This window comes from Rosa rugosa, chromosome 4 (genome assembly GCF_958449725.1).
Source record: "Rosa rugosa chromosome 4, drRosRugo1.1, whole genome shotgun sequence".
Taxonomy (NCBI): Eukaryota; Viridiplantae; Streptophyta; class Magnoliopsida; order Rosales; family Rosaceae; genus Rosa; species Rosa rugosa.
Genome location: NC_084823.1, coordinates 8775601 through 8800379, shown reverse-complemented (window position 1 = coordinate 8800379; position 24779 = coordinate 8775601). Strand labels below are relative to the sequence as shown.

The window sequence follows — 24779 nt, the reverse complement described above, 5'->3', positions numbered from 1 at the left end:
CCAGCCTAGCTGGGAGGCTCAGCCCCACGCCCGGTTCTATTTATTATATTAAAAGTAGTACTTTGCGTCGGGGGGACATAAAACCTGAATCCCGCGCTACATTAGAACAATTACAATAATCTTTGTAGAGAACGTCCTGAATAATAGCAGGAGTCTCCTCTAACCAAACATCATCAAGTGCAAACAAGCTAGCAAGGTGAGCGAGACAATCTGCTACACCATTTGCTTCCCTATAAATATATCGGATCTCAATAGATTGGAAAGCCGTCATATAGGACTTACAATCTTCCAATACCCGACCAACATCAGAGAAGTCATTCCCCTCTCTTTTCAGGGCTGCTATAAGGAGGGTGGAGTCACTTTCTATTTCAACTTCTGTCCATCCTTGGTGAATACCAAGTAACAAGCCAGCTCTACACGCTTCAACCACCATATTAAGAGCTGAGTGAGCATGTAGAAACGGTCTAGCCAATGCCGCAACTCCCAAGCCTCTATCATTTCTAACCACAACCCCAATACCACCACAACCTGTTTCCACATGGAAGGCACCATCCACATTAATTTTGAGCCTACCACTAGGAGGACACTGCCATTTGGTTAGGGCTCTCTTCTTTTTGCAGCTCGTTTTAGCCTGTACCTTTAGGAACTCCTCCAAATACCTCTTCACCCAATCCACTATGAATAGAGGGCTAAACGAAGCCTTTTTCCAAATAATATTGTTACACTCGGACCACAGAGCCCATAACAACATGAAGAACATACAAACCTGCTCCCCCCTAAACTTATCCAACATATCAAAGACCCATGCATTTAACGTACTTGCATGGTGGTCAACAACATTCAAACTTAAGGAAGAAGAAGACCAAAACATAATTAAAGCTGGGCAATGTTTAAATAGGTGAATACCTGTCTCAAAGCTCTCCATGCAGAATACACACCTTAAATCAAGTAACTCTACTCTTCTTGCAGCTAAAGCTGTACGTGTAGGTAGCACACCTCGAAGCAAGCGCCACATAAACACCCTAACTTTGGGTGGTACCCTAGTCTTCCATACAATGTTCCAATACTTTCCCAGCGGTCCACCAATTATCGTACTCGATGTAGACGCAATATTACTAGCCCCTCTCCAAGACCTCAGTGCATGGTACCTGCTCTTCACAGAGTACCACCCCTTCTTATCAAAATGACATATCAAACGATCGTCGGCCTGTCTCAAACTCAGTGGTATACTTGCAATAGTCTTCACTTCATCAACTGTGAACAACTCTTCTAACAGGTGAGTTTACCACTCCATCTCCTCAACATCGATCAGGTCCTCAACTCTCCAGTCCTCCGTTCCCACAATAGGCACCGAAAAGGGACGAAAAGAATATGGAACAGGCAACCATGGATCCTTCCAAATTGAAATCTTATCACCCCTGCCTACTTGGAACCGTAATCCTCTCTCTAACACTGTTCTTCCAGCAATAATGCTCCTCCAAGTATAAGAGGCCCCACCACCAACCTTTGCCTCCATGAAAGAAGTACGAGGATAATACTTTGCTTTCAACATACGGCTAATCAGAGAGTTTGGAAAGCAAATAAATCTCCACCCTTGTTTCGCAAGTAAGGCAAGGTTAAAATCATGCATATTACGGAATCCTAACCCTCCCTCCTTCTTAGAAAGACAAAGCTTATCCCAAGAAAGCCAATGACATTTCCTCACATCCTCCGATCCTCCCCACCAAAACTGTGCCATCAATTGTTGCATGGAGTAACATAAATGTAGAGGCAATTCGAAGCAACTCATTATATAGGTGGGTATTGATTGGGCAACCGTCTTCACCAACACCTCTTTTCCAGCCAAGCTAAGTGTTTTCTCCCTCCACCCATGAGTTCTATTGCGAACTTTCTCAACCAAGTAACTAAACGCCTCCTCCTTAGAGTAGCATAACTCTGTAGGCAAACCCAAGTATTTGTCATGCTTTTCAACTCTAACAACCCCCAAAACCGAAGCAAGCTCATCTTGAAACACTCTTGGAACATTCCGGCTAAAAGAAATGCGACTCTTCTGAAGGTTAATTTGTTGCCCCGAGACCCTCTCATAATTACCCAAGATATCTTTTAAGGCCATGCATTCTTCCATCTCCGCTTTACAGAAGACAAAGGAGTCATCCGCGAATAACAAATGGCTGACACTTGGTGCACCGGAACAAATCTCCACCCCATGGATAAGAGCTTGAGCTTCTGCCTTTATGAGCAGCCAAGAGAAAACTTCCGCACAGAATAGAAACAAGTATGGTGAGATTGAGTCACCTTGCCGTAACCCCCTAGAAGGCCTGATCCTCCCTCGAGGTTCCCCCCGCAGCAAAAAAGAGTAGGATACAGATCGAATGCAACACATGATCCACTCCACCCATCTACTGCAAAATCCCATTTTCACCAACACAGCTTCCAGAAAATTCCATTCGACTCTGTCGTACGCCTTACTCATATCTAACTTAAGAGCACAATAGCCTTTCTTCCCACTTCTACGTCGCTTCAAAAAATGAGAAATCTCAAAGGCAATGAGTGAGTTATCTGAAATCAACCTACCCGGGACGAAAGCACTCTGCGAAGAAGAGATTAAAGAATCCATGAACGACTTTACTTTGTTGGCCAAAACTTTAGAGCCGATTTTGTAAATTACGTTGCAAAGACTGATGGGTCTAAGTTGAAAATAGGGCTAAATACAAATTACTACCTTGTGGTTTAGGTCCAAAATCAATTCAGTCCCCGAACTTCTAATTTCATCAAAAACACCCCTGCACTTTCAATTTTGATCTAATAGGTCCAATTTGTTAGTTTTCCGACAATTGAGTTATTTAACTTGTTAATGTGGCTCATATATAGCCTATGTTTTATGATGTGGTGTCGAGGTGGTCTGCATAGTCAATTTAGGAGTGAGTCCTACTATTAAAAATAATTAGTTTTTCAACAAATAATTCAACTACAACTTGAACCCATAACATAATATTAACGAATTGGACCTATTAGATCAAAATTGAAAGTGCAGGGGTGTTTTTGATGAAATTAGAAGTCCAGGGACTGAATTGATTTTGGACCTAAACCACAGGGTACTAACTAGTATTTAGCCCTTGAAAATATTATTAACCGAAGGATAGGATCGATCTTTTAATCTTATACAATTCTATTAATAAAGCATGGCAGTTTCTTGACATTACAAAAGATCTATTACAAATTGAGAAATATATCTCTAGTATGGCCTGTACCTCCAATCTGATCTTGACCGTCTTAGACGTCCCATTCCAGAACCCAACTGCAGATTAAGATTGTACAATGTAATATGTTAGCAACTGATTTGAATTACAAATAAACAGTTCCATCCTTTTGCTTAAAGATATTAACCAAGAAACGATATGTTGATTTTTAGTTGCCTGATCTTTGTTGTACCATTTGATGAATTTGGCTTTTTATGCTTATACCTGTTAATCTATGGAAGTTCAATACAAAGTTTATTAGTTTTGTAATAGGAATTCACAGCAATCTAAAGACAATATATCTACAAATTAAAAGATATTTACCTCATATGCATTTGCAACCAAATGAACTTGTAACTTTCTACCCAGTCATTTCGAATTTAGTCATCGTCTTTCCTCATCTGTGCACAAAAATTTTTGTGGCGGGAATCAATGACTTGAAGTCCATCTGTTATAAACTTTATCTTTTTGTATAGAAGCTTGACAATATATTCTCATTAGATGGCAATGTTTTGCAGTCAAGATGAACCTTTTGTTTCCCCCAAACCACTTCCAAAACTGCCTTCTTTTGTTCTAGTTGACATTTCTATCCAACCGAATTTACGTCATGCAAAGACTTGGTCATTGATGGGGTTACCATATTTTCTATCTCCAGTTTGGGCAGCTTTGAGCATATTTTTGTTCCATTGATAGGAGCATTTTAATGCGATGTTTTAATAGTTATTTCCCCATATTTTGCTTAGTTATTTCCTTTACTTAATCATTTTTAATTTAGTTTCTATTTTCTAGGTACATCAAATAAATGGAGAAGAAATGAGCTTAAAGGCAGAAGGGATGCAGAAATGAGCTGAAATGAAGAAATAGAGTTTTCCTGGTCCGACTAGGAATCCCAGTCAACGCAGGAATCCTGATGAGGCTAGGAAACCTGAAGGCATTAGGAGACCACATGTCTTGAAGATATTATGGGAGATTAAATCTGATTTTTGCATGGGAAATAATGGAGATAATGTGAAGAATCAAGGAGATTACGTTGAGAATATCAAGGGAGAGTTTCAAGGGATTGTGCAACAAGATAAGGCTCAAAACAAGTCCAGATTCGTTCCTTAATTCCCTCCAGATATGTTGGCTGAAATTAGAGAATAAAATCTGCAATTTTAATGTGAAAATCAGGAGAAAATCAAGGGGAGGATGTTAAGGATGATGCCATGGAGAGATTTAAGGGAAAAAAAGGTCCAGATTCATTCATATTTTCACTCAAGATTATTTTGCCCGAAAATTAAGAGAAAAATCAGATAAAATCTTGGGAAAATCAGCAACAATATATTAGGGATTTATTTTGGAGCTTTTTGATTGGTTGAGTGACATGGCAGAGCTGACGTGGCATTATCTGATTGGCTGATGCTGTGTGGATCAATCTTGAAGACTTGGAGACTAAGTTGCCATCCTCCTATAAATAGGAGCATCATTCACACCACAACACCTCTCTCCCTCAGAAAATAAACATCAGAAAAATTCTCTCCATTCTCTAGTCTTCAGAAGCTCTGCGTCTCAACCAAGGAGGAGAAGAAGTCATGCAATACATCAAGATCCTAGCCACCATCCACCCTTGTGTCGTCCCTAGAAGATTGCTTGCTTTCAAGGATCTTCAAGTTCTTCGTCTCAAGGCTTCGTCATTCATCTTTCACGGTGTATTTCAAACTTTCTTTTGTTTTCCTTTGTTTGATTCGTAGAGTTATGAATTCTAGTTAACATGACGTTAAGGGCAAAGTTTAAAGCCCATTTTTATGTTTTGAAATAAATTTGTAATTTCTATATGTTGATTTTTATGTTGCTTATGTGAGATTGCTTAATTGATTTTGGATTACAGAAAACTTTTATATGTATGTGTTCTTTGGTGGCCAACTTAGGATATATGCATGTAATTGAAGCTAGATTTAAGTAGTAAAGGCTTTGGACAAAAGTCGAAATCAATTAAGGAGGATTGCAAATAGATGAACTTTTTCATACTAGGTTGTACACTTTGGTTGACATCCTTTCTTTGTTCTTCATGCATTGAATGTGTTCTTGAGTAGCTAGCTTTCTAGACTATGATTGCATGTTCAATAGATTTAATTTAGATGCTTTCACTTAGATTAAATATTGAAGGAAAGTAAAAAATGGGAAATCGTTTGCTTATTAACGTTTCACATGGTCAACTTAGTTCTCATGACATAGAAAATCAACTATACGATTTGTGATTGGATTTCATTCATATGGATATGGTTTTGATCTTTATTCCTTGGGTTCCACCCTTGTATATGTGTTTTTACATTCTCTTTACCCTTGTATATGTGTTCCATCACCTGAGTAGTTCAAATCATCAATGATTCTAATTTTTATTCAGAATTGTCCCTTTGTATATGGAATATGATAAGACGACATTAATTAGAGAACTACGAAATACCTGCTCCAACTGTTAAAACAACAATATTTGGATGAGGTTTCTTGTATATCTGATATATCAGCTTCTGTACCATGTCACCCTGTAGAGCCACCAAATGATACATTCAACTGAACAGTTGCCAAATTAATCAGAACACAAATAAACAAAGCCGAATAAGCACACTCGAGGAAGCCATGAACAATCAACACATCTCTAAATACTCAGCATTTCAGCTAAAAGAAAACCAATATACCTCTCCAAACTCTGGAAGCTCACTATCAAATAGCAACTCACCCAAAATCCTAATTCTCTTGAACAACAAAAAAGTTCCTTCTTTTGAGAACAAACAAACTAACCTACTTCCGTCTTGTTCCCCACAAAATCACAGTTCAAAGCATCAATTTCAAGGGCAGACAACTACAAAATGCAGACAACTTCAATCTAAAATAACCCAATGATTGATTCTATAATTGACAAATAATTCACTGCCCAAAACCCAGAATTTAGCACAACTAAAACGTCAAACACCCAGAGAAAGAAAAACAACCCGAGAATCAATTTTGAGGAAGAAGAAAGTACCTGAGGAAACCAAGTAGTAGAGCTACTGTTTCAACAAAGGCACGCCCATTCATTTAAATTTGGTACTAGGACTTGATAGCCTGTCTTGCTGTTACCATAGACATAGAGAAATTGCAGAATCAGAAACATATGAATAACCCATAACCTATCAAGATTTAACTTTATCTTTTATCCCTTTAAATAAAATTTTATCTTCAAATTTCATAATCATGTTATACCCACTTAAACATTAATAATATTAATAATACATGGATCATGGGAGGAAAACTCTTACCTTTTGAAGGAGGATTGGAATTCTCTGAGATGCCTCGGTGCTTCAGATGATGCCGATTTGTAATTATCTCCAATTATTGTATGTGACTATGACAGGATATTCAAGAGTTCTTCACAATACGTACACCGGCTAAAAGAGATCCTTTTCAAGTTCACCACAAATTCGTGTTTCAGCTAAAAAGGTTTATGAAGGAAGAATGAACAATGAAGCTTTGAACTTTGAAGAGTTACAGACAAAGAAAGAAGGGGCCAAACCTGTCTTTTAAGCAAGAGCTTCCCGTCTCTCTCTTCTCCTTCTTTTCTTTCTTCCCCCGTTCTCTCCCCCCCCCCCCCCCCTCTCTCTTTTTGTTTCGTCCTGCGTAGAAGTGTAGATAGAGGCTTCCAGACGCAAAGACCCAGGACGAATGGTAACGATGTAAATTTTTACAAAATAAGGACAGAACCGTAATTCGATAATCGGCTCGCCTCGAGCCGCTACTGTTACCGGCTTATAAGCGCCTCGACATCTCGCGTTTGGTAAACCAGCTTCTCCTCTACTTTTTCCAGAAGCCAGAGCTTCTTTATTGGAAAAGCCAAAGCCGCCAATTCCCTGCTTTTAGAAGCAAGAGATGGCTTTTGTCATTGTGGCGGTGATTACTGTAGTTTAATGAACTTTCAGAAATACCGATTTCTATCCTCTCTTCGTTTCAGCAATTACACAATGCCATGAAACTCTTCTCTTCCGTGTTCACCTCTCTTCATTTCGGAAATACCGCTTCATGACTGACAGGACCCGCCCCAAATTTCACCCTGAAATCCCAGGTGGCCTTGTGGGGCCCACCTTAGGAATAACTCTACCAAAAATTCGGCAAAGTCACCTCTAAAATGGACTACCCAAAACCTGTAGAAACACATTCACACTTCTAATAAGCCATCATTATTCTTCTGGAGCCGCCCTGCTCCCCAAATCACAACAACTCCACAATTAACAACTAAAATATGAACAATACAACATAATCCAATTACACAAGGGTAACTCCCAAACTTTACAACATTCGTCCCACAGGTTATCAGAGCAATCTAAAAGAGAAAAATAATTCATAATACAAGTAGGTTCAACGATTAACCTACAATATGAAAATAACAGCAGCATATGCTATGCCCCGAACCCTACTATGCCGAACCAGCTACTCTGCAGACTGGGCAAATGAAACTGAAGGGCCCAGGGGGAAAGTATATAAAAACGTTAACGTGAGTGGACAAAAATAAGTAATTGTAAAGAAAAAGAGACTTTATGCTTTCCCACATTTATTCCTTAAAAAAAAAACTCGATGCATGCAACAATGGTAAAACATTTATCTTTAAAATCGAGAACCTCGTAAAGACAAGTCAGCCCCGCTGGTTAAGGGAAATCAGACTAGCCCCGCTAGTCAAAAATAATATAATAAGTAGGGGAAGATGATGGCCATACGAGTGAGCCTCCCAGACTCGGGTGATTGCCTCCCAGCCTAAAGTACTCCCATACTCCCGTATATACTCTTACACCACTAAGTGCGGTGAATAAGGTACTGGGCTTCAGAGTTACCCCCACAAGGAAGCAACCCAGCGCCACAAAGGCGGACAGGCTTCCGTGATCCCATCATGTCACCACAAAGGCGGACTACATGCTAGCATGATAAATAATCACCCTAGGTACGGCATAGGAAAACATGAGAAAACCAAAATCAGTAAAGCTTCCCCGACTCTCAAAATAAAGGCGCGAGTACGGTTCCCAACCGCGCTCGGAGAATCTCATAATAATTCAAATGCAACAACGACGTGTCCCACACGTCAAAAAGAATAATCTCGAATCCATAAACAAATAGGCGAGAAATAATAAATAAATAATATTTCCAACGAAAAATCTCATTTTCGAAAATCTTTTAGAAATCTCAAAATCAACGAATAAAAATATAGTATATAATTCCGGAAATCACATCGGAAAATAATTCGTCGAATATCATTATAAATCATAAATCCAAAACAGAGCATAACAAATTCATATCCGAAATTCATAACCGGGATAAATCATAATCAATCTTTGAAAATCATCATTGAAAGCAATTCCACGAGATAAAACGAAATCAAATCATATGCTCGAAAAGTAATATGATAAATAAGTAAAACATTAATTCGAGAAATAAATGCATGCATCATTATTTAAAACAAAAGTCCACTTACAGTATACGGCTAACGTGGTACCCAAGCGTAAGGATCCTCGTCAAGCGATGGGTCGGTACCTCGTCCTGTACACAATTATATTCCGTAAACAACAATTCGACAAATAAATACGATTCTAAAACGAAACCCGAAAACCCCACGTAAACCAACATCTCCATTTCTTTTCGGATTCAAGCAAAACTTCACTACTAATATCAATCAATCGATTAAAGTATCCCATAGCGGAACAAGGGAAATCCGAAGGTCGGATTCCCACAAATCGACAACCGAAACTCCAAACTTCATAAATTCATTGTTTCTAGTGGCTTTCTCTGGGTACCTCACACAGAATGCTATACCGTCTGGGGTACCGATCCAACTCCTAGATCCTGAATCAAGAACACAGCGTTAGAGGGGTAAACTGTACCGGACGGTTTACGCCTCTCCGATGCCTGAGTAAGAAACTAATATATAAGTGTATCAAGTAAATAGTGGACAAATGAGTTATTACCCGTAAAAGGTAGTTGTGCTAATGGCCTTATACTCGAGCATGGGAAAGGAGTCTCCCCTATCTTCGATGTGGGACACAGGTTGTTCTTCTGATGCCATATCAGCTCTCTTGTTTGTGTAATTAGGTGGGCTGTGCCAGCCTTGCCCCGGGCCCTCGGTGGTCGGGGTGACATCCCATACGAGTCCCGCCATGGTGGGTCGTGAACCCGGCCCATGGTATAGTACTGAGGAGTACCGAAGGGTCTTAATCGATAGTGCCAAACCTAGTGGAGACTTCCCTAGTATGTACATTCATAATCAATGTCAAACTTCTCCAAAATTCACCAAAATCACTTATTCAACCTCTACAACAATTATAGGATTTAACTAGCCAAAAATCGAAGCAAGAAACATGCTTTACTCGCCACCCACAGTGGCGGCACATGGGCCCACGAGCTGCCTGCCATCACCTCCTATGGCCACCAAATTTTGGCAGCAATACCTACTCAACAAGCCTAACAACTTTCTCAACTGTGACAAAGTCAGAAAATACCTCGAAGCGGTCGAACAATTAAGCAACCCAATTGTACAGTGAAATTTTCCAATTATGCTTTCTTCCTCCACTCTTCGAATCGCTGAGCGCAAGAGGTTTGTAGAGCATGAATAGTGGCTCAAGGTGCTTCTAATGGACCTGGGTTTATGGCCGTAGGTGGCCGGAATAGAGAGAAACCGGCGTTGACCACTTCTGCTACAGTAACCGTAAGCTTCTCGTTGTTAGTTCTCCGTTTTCCGGCCAAATCGTCACAGGCAACCGTCACAGGCTTCAAGGGGAGGAGGAGACACGTCTGTGGGGGCCGGTAGCTAGCTTGTTGGTGGTAGAACGGCGAAGAAACGCCGGAGAGAGAGAGAGAGTTGTAGAAGAGAGAGAGAGAGAGAAGAGACGCGGGGAAGGAGGAGAGAGAGAGAGAGAAAAATGAGAGTTACCAAGCTCTACAGTAAAAAATTCAAATTTATACCATTTACCCCAAACAGTAACTTTAGTATTTTGCTTATAACTTTCGCATACGAACTCCGATTTTTACGTACCACATACGCGCTTGGTTTAACGTCCTCTACGACTTTCATGAAGAACATTTTCTCAAATTTTGACTCGAACAAAAAAGTCAATTTTTAGGGCCACTAAAAGTATCGAAACAAAGTAAAAAGTGAAAATAGTTGTCATTTACCGTCCAAATGACTAGTAAACGGGTAAATTAAGATACGGGACGTTACAATGACTGTGGTTTGATCTCTCTCTCTGACTGCCTTTATCTTGCCTCTCATCCGTGTTCGAAATCGAAGCCTCAATCCTTGATTGCAGGCTGCTTGGCAATTTGATTCAGGGTTAGTCTTGTATCTATTTTAGTTTTAATTTCTTTGAATTTGATGAATGTTTGAGATAATATTGTTCTGGGTTTGACGGATATGAGATCAATTATGCTTGAGTATAATTCGTTTAGATCAATTATGCTTGGGTACTGAATCAATGTGGGTTTAGGTTGATTTAGGAAAATGGGAACCACATCGAGCAGTTTTCTTCCAGTAGCTTCAATTTCTTCTTCTTCTTCCTCTCTCTGTTCACTCAGTTCAAACATGCCCGACTCTCCCAGAAGTGGAGGATCTATGGGAATTGGAGATGTGATCTCAATTGAAGCTGCTGAGAGAAGTGGAGGATATTATGAATGGGTGGACATCTGTTGAATTTAGACTCATGAACTCTGTGTGTGGTTCAATTTTGGTGCTGACATTTATTAACTACTTCAAATGTTGTAAATGCAGTATTGAACTGGAATTCCGAATATGTTGCCTATGATTCTCTTCTAGAGTTCAAAATATGTGTCATATATGCTTGCATTTTATAAGGTTCATGCCTATTAAATAATGTTAATGATATATATATATATATATATATATATATATACACACACTACTAAAAAAAATTGCTTTTGCGACGCCTATTTTGCGACGGAAAAATGAGCCTTTTGCGACGAAAATATTGGCGTTGCAATAGGTGGCGTCACAAAATCCATTTGCGACTGTAAAATGCCGTCGCAAAAGATAATTGCGACGGTATTCTTTTGCCGTCGCATCAGTTATTGTTTTGCGACGGCTATTTGCTACGCAGGCTTCTGTCGCAAAATATCCATTAGGGTAGCCCAGGTGGAGGTATTTGCTATGGTTATGTTGCCGTCGCAAAGTGTAATATTTACAAAATAACCGCTAAACCTTGCCGCCAAAATTGAACCGCCAAACCTTGCCGCCAAAATTGATGCTACGGTTAGTTTACCGTCGCAAATATATTTATAAATTTTTATTAAAATATTTTGATAAATAAATAAAACTATATAATTTTATACCAATTGCGACGCTGAAATGGCCGTCGCAAACACTAATTTTGTTTTATTATTATTTTTTCCTATTTCCACAAAATTAAACAAATAAATAATAATAATAATAATAATAATTAAGCAATTAAATATCTTCAGAAATTAACATTAATTCATGAAAAATATAGTTAAACATATCTATTGAGTCATCATACCATATTCAAACACAAACACTAAAATGAAAATAAATGTGTTGTCATTTTCAAGTATTGAAAATTATAACCACACTTGAAATAAAACAACAATCACAAGTGCACCATTTTACTTTGTCATTTTGTGAGCTTTGCACTTGCTTTCATTTGCTTTGCTCTTTTTGCCATGAGAACCTGTAATATAAACATAGAAAAACCAATGTTACCTTAATGTCCAGTAAGCAAGATAGACAACAAAATGCACATATTATTTCGTGATGGTGTCTATACAAACAAAAAAAAAACATTAAGACATTGATGGACCTCAATCAATAGTAACAATACATACTAATTTCCAATAAAATTTTTGGAATTGTTAGTGTAATTAATGGCTGGAGCTCTATCTTTGTTTGAAAGCCATTAGTGCAATTGTCAAAACCTTACGGCAAATACAAGTTCATCAATATCCTTCAATTAAAACTAGAACAAATCACAAAACGCAAAGTCACAAACAAATACATAATCAAACATTTGCAACACACAGATAACCAAATTCCATGTAAAAGAACATAAAAAATCATACGTATAGACCTCGATAACTAGCCTTAAGGTTATAAATCAGTTCTTACGTGCGAACCGATATGGCTAGCTACTTTCACAATGACACAACTATCTGAAAATAAAGTCTGAAATGTTGGTATACTTTTGTAGGGAAGTTAAGAATGTTTATGTTCAGTTCGTGAACAAGTCTGAATAAGGGAAATTATTAAAATCAAATGAAACAAACAGAAACATAGTATCAATTGAAGAATTTCCTGATGCAGACCCTCAACTTCGAAAAATCATAACTTACTCTAGAAAACTCATTTTCATGAGATTTCAATTTTGACATGATCTTCTAGATGGCTACTGAAAATTTCATGAAGACACCAAGTTCAAATACCCAGCCAAAATGTACAGTTTTTAGTAAGAAGGAAACTGGGTCAAAAACTACAAAATGCAGACTTCTGTCATTTAGCCTCGAAATTAACCATTGAATCTTAAATGAAACTGTATGAAACTATATAGATATTAGGCCTAAAGTATAAGCTTTCAACACGAATATCTAAAGCAGAAAGTTTAACCGGTTTTCCATTTACAAATTCAACTGTTATTTACCAGCCAAAAGGCCTAGGCAATTGAACAAGGTTCGACTAATTCATACAATAAACTTTTTGAAAGGCTTAGTCAGTAAACACCTTACACAATATGCATCAATACATGAACAAAACATAGAAACACGAAGTCCCAACTTCCCTGGGTACAAACAGAAACATAGTATCAATTGAAGAATTTCCTGATGCAGACCCTCAACTTCGAAAAATCATAACTTACTCTAGAAAACTCATTTTCATGAGATTTCAATTTTGACATGATCTTCTAGATGGCTACTGAAAATTTCATGAAGACACCAAGTTCAAATATCCAGCCAAAATGTACAGTTTTTAGTAAGAAGGAAACTGGGTCAAAAACTACAAAATGCAGACTTCTGTCATTTAGCCTCGAAATTAACCATTGAATCTTAAATGAAACTGTATGAAACTATATAGATATTAGGCCTAAAATATAAGCTTTCAACACGAATGTCTAAAGCAGAAAGTTTAACCGGTTTTCCATTTACAAATTCAACTGTTATTTACCAGCCAAAAGGCCTAGGCAATTGAACAAGGTTCGACTAATTCATACAATAAACTTTTTGAAAGGCTTAGTCAGTAAACACCTTACACAATATGCATCAATACATGAACAAAACATAGAAACACGAAGTCCCAACTTCCCTGGGTACAAACAGAAACATAGTATCAATTGAAGAATTTCCTGATGCAGACCCTCAACTTCGAAAAATCATAACTTACTCTAGAAAACTCATTTTCATGAGATTTCAATTTTGACATGATCTTCTAGATGGCTACTGAAAATTTCATGAAGACACCAAGTTCAAATACCCAGCCAAAATGTACAGTTTTTAGTAAGAAGGCAACTAGGTCAAAAACTACAAAATGCAATTGTTAAAACCTTACGGCAAATACAAGTTCATTAATATCCTTCAATTAAAACCAGAACAAATCACAAAGTTCAAAGTCACAAATACATCATCAATAATCAAACATTAGCAACACAAAGCGCAAAGTCACAAAAGTCTGGAGAATTACCCTTTGAGTTCCATTTTGTGAAGGGGATATTACTGGAGAATTCTGCTCCAATGAGGGCTGGTCATGATTTGCATTCGGAGTTACTTCATCTCCTATAGACTCCCTCAAAATTTCATGCCCACTAGTTGCATCAGCAATCTAGGAAATATATAATACATATATACACATAATAAACTTAAGTTAGTGTAAGTAGTAATACATACAATTAACAAAAGTCCAATTTATAAACCACTAGTTTGCATATGAAGTTTGTACTCAACCTGTCTAGGAGACTCTGTACTAGTGTCCTTATTCTGCAGAAAATCAATTCGAGAATGCAGTTGCTAAAGCTGCACTTGAAACTCTTGACGCACTTGTTCAGTGATTCTTTGTACGAGATCATCTGTGCTTTGAGATATATTTGACTCCTTTGGATATACTAGACTACGAGGTACACCAGCTCCAAAAGTACGACAATACCCATGACCATCATTTCCCATCAAAGAGTGGAAAATTCGGTCTTTAACACTTGTCAAGTTCTGATCCTCCTCCGACTCCTTTCTCAGTTTCTCTTCATATGATTTCTGCATTACATTTGAATATAAGTAAGTAACTGAACTGAACTGACAAACTAAAACTAATAATAATCACAATGAATCTGTAGAAAATGTGTTTTCTATATTCTCAATCGATTACAATGTACAATTATATAGCTAAGCTAATTGACTGTTATGCTACTGTTACAATCAGCTATAAACACTATTCAATTTTATAAATACAAAGATTCAAAACTGATGATCAGTTTTGATTGCACAGATCTTCAGTTACACAAATCTCTCTAACACCCTCCCTCAAACTGGACGGGCCTGCACGAACAAGTTTGCTAGTAAGATAAGCATGACGACTCTTATGAAGAGGTTTGGTTAGAAGATCGGCCGGCTGATCAACGGATGGGATAAAGCAAACACGATGGCTACCAAGGGCGACTTTCTCACGAACAAAGTGATAATCAAGTTCGATGTGCTTAGTGCGGGCATGAAATACCGGATTAGAGGCCATGTATGTAGCACTAAGGTTATCACAATGCAGGAGAATGGGGAATTGAATGCGAGCACCAAGTTCATAGAGTAAGAAAGCTAACCACGTGGACTCAGCACTGGCATGGGAAAGGGAACGATACTCAAACTCGGCGCTGGAACGAGCAATAGTGGGCTGCTTTTTAGAACACCAAGAGACCAAGTTGGTGCCAAGATATACAAGGTAGCCAGAAGTAGAACGACGAGAATCTGGACAACCAGCCCAATCAGCATCAGCATAGGCAGCGAGGGAAGCAGGTTGTCGTTGAGGACCGAAATACAAGGCCATGATCAAGGGTGCCCTTGATGTAGCGAAGGATGCGCTTGGCAGCAACCAAATGTGGGGTGCGTGGTTGACTCATGAACTGGGAGATAGAATTGACAGGAAAGGCAATGTCAGGTCTAGTGATGGTCAAATACTGTAAAGAGCTAACAATTTCCCGGAAGGCCGAGGGATTGTGAAGGGGATCGCCTTCATGAGTAGTGAGAATGGACTTGGCTGACATCGGTGTGCTAACAGGTTGACTAAGCAACATATCATGCTTCACAAGGAGATCATAAGCATATTTGAATTGACTAACATGAATGCCGCGGTTTTGAGATGTAACCTGTAAACCGAGAAAGTAGTGTAGAGTACCAAGGTCTTTGATGTCAAAGCCACGTCCCAATGCATCAATAAAGCTCTGTAGAAGTCTATCATCACTACCGGTGACCACAATATCATCAACATACAGTAGGAAATAAATAGTATGCTGTCCAAAACAGAAAATGAACAGAGAAGAATCAGCCAAACTCTGGACAAACCCAACCGAGAGCAAGAAGGAGGTCATACGGTGAAACCACGCACGCGGAGCTTGCTTGAGACCGTAGAGTGCCTTGTTAAGCTTGCAAACAGAGGACGGCTGAGTAGGATCAATGAAGCCTGGTGGTTGAGTCATATACACATCTTCTTTAAGAAAGCCATGAAGAAATGCATTTTTAACGTCCAATTGACGGAGGGACCAGCCTCTAGACACAGCAAGGCAGAGCACAACACGAATAGTGGCAGGTTTAATCACAGGACTAAAAGTTTCATCGTAGTCAATACCTTGGTGCTGATGAAATCCTTTGGCCACAAGCCTAGCTTTGTGACGTTCAACTGTGCCATCCGGATTGTGCTTCACACGAAACACCCATTTACAGCCAACTAGGTTCTGGGATGGAGATGGGGGAACGAGAGTCCAGGTATTGTTCTTCAGCAAAGCATTTATCTCTTCAACCATTGCTGCACGCCATACCTCGTGTTTGGAGGCCTGAGTGTAGCATGTAGGTTCGGCAGATGCAACAGCAGTGAGGAGTGCACGAGAGATGGGATACTTAACTGTACCATCTGTTCGTATGCGAGGCTGAACAATGTCATTTTGAAGACGGGTTCGCCTGGGAGGATCCGGTGGTGGAGTTGGGTGATCTGGTGGTGAAAGGGAAGCCGCCGAAGCAGGTGGGGACGCCGGGGAAGGAGCGGCTGGCCGAGAGGACGGTGGAGCAGAAGGAGGTGAAGCTGGGACAACGGGTCGGCGGCGCTGGTAGGTCCGGATGGGGGCGGAGGCAGGCGCCGGAGCTGCGCTGGGCGCTGGAGGCGGTGAAGATGGCGGAGGGGAGCTCGGTGGTGGAGCGATGTCGGGCGCTGGGTGTTGGGAAGCCGAGGTGTCGTGGATGACAGCAGAAGAAGGGATCAGCTCATCAATTGGATTTGGGCCAGGTGTATTGGGCTGAGAGTGATGAATACCTGGGCTGGTCAAGAGGGTGAATTCCAATGAGCTAGGGTCCGAAACTGATGGTACCTGCAAAGTCTTGTAGGGAAAAATTGTTTCATTAAAAATAACATGCCGAGAGACATAGACACGACCGCTCGTTGGATCTAGGCAACGGTAACCTTTGTGTTGAGGACTGTAACCCAAAAACACACACTCGATACTACGACTGGAGAGTTTATCAGAAACATAAGACCCAAGATGAGGAAAACAAGAGCAACCAAAAACTCGAAGAGACGAGTAGGAAGGAGGACTACCATAAAGACGGGTGTGAGGGGTATCCCAATTGAGAATGGGAGTGGGAAGGAGATTAATAAGATAAACCGAGGTCAAGACTGCTTCAACCCAAAGATTATGGGGAGCACCAAAGCTGAGGAGAAGACTACGAGTCATCGTGGCAATATGGCGATGTTTGCGCTCGGCAAGTCCATTCTGTTGTGGTGTATGTGGGCAAGAAAATCTCTGTTGAATTCCCAAGGATTTACAATAAAGAGAGAAGGCATGATTAACATACTCAGTCCCATTGTCACTTTGAAGAATCTTTATGGTATGGTGAAAAAGATTTTGAATCATGGCTACCAAGGTTTGAAAATGAGTGAGTACTTCATTTTTGCGACGCATGGGATAAATCCAAGTGTAACGGGAGAATTCATCTGTGAAAAGAACATAATACCTGAAGCCACTAACAGAAAGAGTAGATGAAGCCCAAACATCACTATGAATAATGTGAAATGGAAAAGGAACAGACTCTTTATTGGAATTAAAAGGTAATTGATGAGATTTGCTAAGTGCACAATCTCTACAGAAGGAATGAAAAGATAATTTTGAACCAATTATTGAACCTAGACGAGCTAAGACAGTTGAAGAGGGATGGCCCAAACGATTGTGCCAAATGGAGGAGTGAATGGAGGCAAGGGCTTGTGGAGGAGTGGAGACGCTGGACAGAGTAAGCGGATAGAGACCATCTTTACAAGGGCCCTGAAACAAGAGATGACCGGTACGTAAGCAATAGATTTGATAAAAATCCGGAGCAAAAAGAAAGAACACTAGGTTGTCTTTAGTGAAACGAGCAACAGAAAGGAGATTTTTACGGATGGATGGAATTTGAAAAACATTTTGTAAAGAGAATTTGGAAGACCCTAATGACAAGGGAAGATTACCAGTATGGGAAACGGGCATTGAGTCCCCATTACCCATATAAACATTATGAGGCCCCCCATAATATAGAGGATTAGTAACAGGCATGGATGTCATGTGGTGAGTGGCGCCTGTATCTGGGTACCAAGTGGGGTCAGGTGCATAGTGGACTCCAGCAAACGGAGCAGCAGTGCTTGGGCCAGGGAATCGGTGTGGGCATTGAGGAAGCCCATGTTGGTTGGAGTGGCAATTAGGGCACCACTGAGGTGCCAGGCCAAGAAGCCCAGGAGGCCCAGGATGTGCGGCCCAGGCAGGGGAAGAAAAGGGGCCAGGCGGGGACGCGAATTGCTGCTGGTGCTGTGGAAAAGACGCATACTGCTGCTGCTGGAAAAAGGGCGGACGCGCACCGCTGCGACGATGCCGGCCTGTGGAGTACCGGCCGCCGGAGTGAGAAGGACGAGGGGCCGAGGAGCGGTGGTCACGGCGTGGGGAAGGAGCGGTATGATTGAAGAGCGCAGTGGCCATTCCAGTGGCAGATGTACCAAGCTGCTGTGCTTCAAAGGATAGGATGCGAGCTCGGAGCTCAGAGAAGTCAGGGAGAGGTGGGTTTTGGGTGAGTGCAGTGCGGAGCATGCCATAATCCGGTCCAAGGCCGTGGAGAGTAGCAATGACCAAGTCTTCGTCAGAAACAGGCTTGTTGATGGAGATTAAAGAATCGGCAATGACCTTGGCTTGGCGGAGATAGGCATCAACAGATTGGTTTCCTTTCTGGAGATCCAGAAGCTGCATTTTGAGGGTAGAGGCACTGGCAACAGATTTTTGGGAAAAATGGCGCTGAAGACAATCCCAAATGTCCTTAGAGGTTTCGAAACCAATTGTCAGTTGAGCAATATTTTCAGTGAGGGTGGTGGTGAGAGTGCTGACGATGATTTGGTCTTCTTTGAACCATTTGGTGTAGGCTGGGTTGGGGATAGGAACATCAGGTTGGCCCTCAGAGGGGGTGGACAGGATGGTAGATGGGGGAGCAGGTTTGGAACCGTCAACATAGCACCAGAGATCATTGCCATTGAGGTAAGGTTTGATTTGCCGAAGCCAAACGAGATAGTTGGTTTCAGTGAGTTTGATAAAGCTAGAAGTGTTTGGAGAGGAGGAAGAAGCAGTGGGGTTGGCCATGAGGGAGGGAGGGGAGGCGCAGAGGAGGAAGAACGACTAAGGAAGAGATATTGGATCGAAAAGAGGTAAGCAACCTAAACTATGATACCATGTAGAAAATGTGTTTTCTATATTCTCAATCGATTACAATGTACAATTATATAGCTAAGCTAATTGACTGTTATGCTACTGTTACAATCAGCTATAAACACTATTCAATTTTATAAATACAAAGATTCCAAACTGATGATCAGTTTTGATTGCACAGATCTTCAGTTACACAAATCTCTCTAACAGAATCTAATATATATATATATATATATATATATATATATATATATATATAGCCTCAAAAACTGTAGTTTACTGGAGGTTCTCCATGGTAAATCCAATTCGTATATTTTCTCAAGAACCCATTATCTTTGAGATGTTTTCACACAGTTTCTTCGGGCAAATAAATGGGCCGATTGCAACATTTTCTACATGGACAGCTTATTAGTTCACTTTCATTCTTATTGGTGTATGCAAACTTCAAAAAGTCTTCATAACCATCAATAACCCTCTTTGACCATCTGTTGCCTAAGTTTATCCAACTCTTATCCATTGTGAGATGCAAGTTTTCTAGATCAATCAAACAAAACATTGAGTCAAGATTATGTATGTCAAAGGCTAAAGGTTTATCAAAGCTACATGTTTGTGTTAATTGAGTTTTCCATTAGTTAGAAGTTTGTCTTGGTTTCACTAAGCTACATCAGAATATGTATGTCTTGTGCAAGTTATATTTTACGTAAATTATATAATGTTATTTTATTTAAAATAAACAAGTGGAGACTCTAAAAGACTAATGTACATCAAAAATAAAAAATATAAAAAATCACCATTGCCACAGACAAACTTAGTACTTCTTCCATAATAAATGAAAACAACAGAAATATAAAAATGGGGAAGAAGTACTAACCCGGTAATATCAAGCTCTTGGCTTTGGATTTCCAAAATTAACTCCAAATCCGTCACTGCTGACTTGAAGATGAGTAGTCTTTTCAAATAATGGATGGTGTTCTCTGCAGCAGAAACTAAAATATGAGTGTTTCTTGTGATTAGAGAAGCACAATGAACAAAAAGCTACTGCCCATACCATTAAACTGGACCTATTGATTAAAATCCAATAATGTAAAAATTTATCTATGAGATTGTTGAGGCAAACATAACAAAGAAGAAGAGTCACAGTAGTATTACAATGATATAACCTACCGACTAGGAAACTTGAAAGGGTCCAGGTCTTGAAGTTAGAGATGGGAAGCGATTCCCAGTAATGGAAAAAGAAACCGATTTCAAACTAGAAACGCTGCTGCTGCGTGCCTATCAACATTGAACCACAAGAACTGAATGTCAGGTACAACATAAGACTATTGAATAATAACTAATATATGAACAAAATATCAGAACGACAAAAATGCATCTTAGATTGAATGTATAAATGAAGTTGCGAATGCAATGAAATCTATGATCTCATCAACATATATGTAGTTTGGTCAGAGAAGGTATCTCTATAACAATTACATTCATATTTGCAATAAACAATTACATTCATATTAGCTTTCATCATGCACCCAAACTAAGATACAAGTCCAACCCCAACCTTGTCACCTTGTATAAAGGCTGCTAGAGCTTCACAGAACAATACCCAGTAAGAGAAAAATTTCTGCCTGAATGAATAAACAAATACATGGAGAAAAATAACTATAGCTCAACACATTTTGCAATACTTATGCTCATGCAGTGCTTCTATACTACGTTTTACTTAATTGAAGAAATTGGACCAAAATATCATCTTCCAATTCATTACACTCCCATCTCACCCATTCTCAAATGGCTTTATAACCCCCTATTTAGCTAGCTGGATTTGGGTCCCAGGAACAAAAGCACTGCATCAAATAAATGGAAAGAGAAAGACTACAATAGCATTACAGATGCCCACTTTGTGCAAAACTATTCAATTTTTTTCCAATGAGTTCCTAACTTTTCATGTCTCCGATTAATGAATCAGAATATCAGAAATCTGCTTACATGAAATTAGAATAATAAAAATATGAATGTACCAATAAAGAATATCATTTTGATCAAATCAAAGATAGGGAAAAAAATATCTAAAATGTAATTAATATCCTCTTCTTTCCTCCGGCTTTCCCAGTAACACAATGAAAACTAATGATAAGATTACCTTTAAAAAGGGAATCGTTAATTCAGGGTGCTGATGCCTGCCAAGAATCTCAAGCTCCAGAGAAACTGAGCGCATCTGCACAATCAGAGCCAGAGCATTAGCACCACAATTTCTCCAAATACCAAAACAAAATGAAGGAAACAGGAAGGGAAGGACTGAAATAAATTGCTGCAGAAACCTCTATGTGTAGCAATAAGGAACATTACTCTCTAAAATGAGCATGCTAAAAAAAGCAATCTAAATTAAATGGAGAAGAATGTGATTTCAAGTTGCCGCTACCAAACCCCCCATCTTCACCAGCAACAAACAAATTTGCTCACTCCGCCAACTCCAACAGCCAAACATGTTTATGAACAGACAACAACTATCCCACACCCACTTCTCTATCTCCTCACCCCTTCCCTTCAACTATGACCCTCTTCTTTCCCAATTCTCTTCATCTTCAATTCCCTTCTCATCCACACTTGAACACCCAATTCTGATATTCCAAAAAAAAAAAAAAAAATCATTCGTTCGATTCCTTGGCTTTGATTAGTTCTTGGAAAGCTGAGCTCTCCGTTGTGGGTCTTGTTCAAATTCTGGTTTTGGATTCTAATTTATCGCTATGTAAACCATCTGGGCTAGATAGATCATCAGACTAGGACAAACAACAGTAACAATTCGATATATATTAAAAGGATTTCTTAATTACCTGGACTGCAGACAGAGATTCGGCAGTTGATGCTGAAGGAGGCAGCGAGAGAGAGAGTGGTGAGGTACTGGGCGAGAGAGAGTGGTGAGAGAGAGCGGTTGTGTTTGGGGGATTTCTTAATTACCTGGACTGCAGACAGAGATTCGGCAGTTGATGCTGAAGGAGGCGGCGAGAGAGAGTGTGGTGAGGTACTGGTCGAGAGAGAGCACCACTGGGCGAGAGACAGAGCGGTTGGGCAAAAAGAGGGAAAAAGAATTAGGGCTGTTTTGTTGGTAGGAAATTTTGCCCAAAAAATCAGAGGGAAAAATAGAGGGAAGATTATTTGGATTAGCGCCAAAAGTAAAACGGTGACGTTTATTTGTTGCCAAGTCTTCTTTCCTCTTTTTTTTTTTTTTTTTTTTTTTTGTACAGTAATCATACAAATGTATTTTTATGACGGCAAGATAAAAATCCGTCGCAATTGATTACAAAGTTACTACGGCAAATATTTTCCGTCGCAAATAACAAGGCTTAATCGCGACGGAACAGTTTCCGTAGCAATAGGGCCTCTATTGCGACGGCAACTGTTGCTGAAGCAAAAAAACGAAGCAATTGCAATTCTTTTTAGTAGTGATGCATGAAATGTATATAAGTACAGGCATATAAGTTGTTGCATTCTGCATATATTGTACAGATCGATTCAATTGCTATGAAGTTTGGGCTACATTTGACAGCGAAGACAGCGAATATTTCAATTTGATTGAAGAAAGTGGTTTGAATCATTTACGAGGATCATATTTTTTCTGGTTACTTGATGCCAATCAGAAACCAATTGTCATTAATGTTACTAATATATTTGTATAAGTTATTTTTAAAATTGTCCAATAATCATATGATCACCATGATTTATAAAAATTGAAAGTTAACAAAAATTTATAAGGACATAATAAAGATTTTTTTTCTTTTGACAGAAAGAGGTCAGCCCATTATATTAATTCAGCAAGCAGTACAAAAACGAAACACCCCTATGGGGTTGACAGAAAGAATCGTTCCTTAAGGAACCCTAAAAAACCTATTCTAAAACTAGAATAAGACCCAGGAAACCCCTAGTACACCCACCTTTTTAGGAAAAGTACGCACCATTTTTCTAAACAAAGATCAGAAACCTCCGAAGCAAAATAGTAAAATGAATCCTCAGAGGAGTTGATCCTTGCGACCTGTAAATAAAATTAAATAACATTTGGAGTTAGAAGGGGAGACTCCCCTTCCATAACGCCTTCCAGTTCCACCCCATCCAATTCAGGGATCACCGTGCCAATGGCTTTCTCTGCAGCATCAAACTCGCCAGCTTTATCCCTCTGACTCTTCCATTTACGAGGCTTCTTCACATGCTCCTCCATCCCAATAGCTCGAGCAGATTTGGGTTTATTCTTGCTTCCCCGGGGACACCCAGGTTTCTTTTTCTTAGGAGAAACAATGATTTTGCCATTTTTGTGCTGCAGCATCAAAGTAGTATTCTCATCCACCTGCAACTTAGTGGAGGGAATAGCCAAATACCTTTTCCCAACCTTAGGGAGTTCAAAGATGGCCTTACGTTTCGAGCCCACAGAAACCAAACTCGAATCCGCCCACCCCATCTTCATCTCCATTTTCTTTTCAGTCTTCTTAGGAACCTACACTTGCTGCAATGATATCATCTTAGGTAGAGTGGATGGTATCATAGATGCCCAATTCTTAAAACAATTAACCTCAGTCAACCCTGCCATGACCTTCCCAACGCATATAGGTACATCGAAATTCATAGGTGGGTTGAACTCCTCCTCATGCAAAGATGCATGGACATCCACGACCCCCTGCATCCCATGCAATTTGGTCACCTGCAGCCCACCCAACTCCGGAGCCATCACCACTGTCAAACCAGCACCAATCACGCCCTTCTGCATCAAGTTCGCACCCGAAGCAGTAGCAGAGCCCGCGTCCGTCCCCAGAGCCTCCAGCGATAACCCGGCCATCGCCGTAGCCGGCGGCTTCTGCAGCAACTCCTCGTTCTCTTTTGCTAGGAAACCATCACAGCCCATGACATCATGTTCAAACAAGCCACAGTCCCTACATAAACCCTTCACTTTCTTGAAAATCAGGATGATCTCGAGTTCAACAGTGGACGAAAATTCAACCATCATCCATGAACGGATCCAGCGACGAGTATCCAATATCACCCGGATCCTTTGCTCCTCCTCCCTACGACGGAGAGCCGTTTGATCAAAACGAATAGCCTGACCAATGGTTGAGCCGATTAGGGTTAGAGCAGCCTTATTGCGCAGGCCTACCGGTAAACCCTTCACCGCCACCCACATCTCCAGACTCCACAGTGGAACTGCCTCCACCGGTCCAACCCCATCATAACCACCCAACATAAGCATCGTATTCCTATAGAATCACGGTCCACCATGGAGAGCACGATTTCTGTCAGCTTCGCGCTCAAACTGGAAAAGGAAACGATCACCTGCATCTTGGATCGTCAGCCCCGATTTGATTCTCTAAATGGAAGAGATTGTGCCTTTAAAACCAGGAAAGCGAGCTTTTGGTCCGAGAAGACGACCCACCATGTACCAGTGGTCATCATGCAGTGCCGCCGATCCAGCCGGGCCAAAAGAAACCCGAGCAGATCCATTAGATCCGGCCATGATACAGGAAGAGGAGTTCGCCATGATCTCCTACGTTGAGTTTTGGAAGTTTTGTCATAGAAGAAACTCCCACGAGAAACCCTAGCAAAGAGATGCGGCTAGGTAAGCGTTCATTTGAAATAAGATAACAAAATGATTTTT

At 40.1% G+C, this 24779-nt stretch overlaps 2 long non-coding RNA genes across 2 annotated transcripts; both read right to left on the bottom strand.

The window, feature by feature from the left end:
- Positions 1-3412: 3412 nt before the first annotated feature.
- LOC133742541 (uncharacterized) lies at positions 3413-3871 on the bottom strand. Its single transcript, XR_009862613.1, has 2 exons — positions 3564-3871; positions 3413-3472 (listed from the first exon to the last, which is right to left on the bottom strand). It is a non-coding gene; the product is annotated as an uncharacterized LOC133742541 (long non-coding RNA).
- Positions 3872-19512: 15641 nt separating this feature from the next.
- Positions 19513-22245, bottom strand: LOC133706948 (uncharacterized). The gene is made up of 5 exons (XR_009844818.1): positions 21976-22245; positions 21285-21359; positions 20315-20422; positions 20022-20124; positions 19513-19684 (listed from the first exon to the last, which is right to left on the bottom strand). It is a non-coding gene; the product is annotated as an uncharacterized LOC133706948 (long non-coding RNA).
- Positions 22246-24779: the final 2534 nt, after the last annotated feature.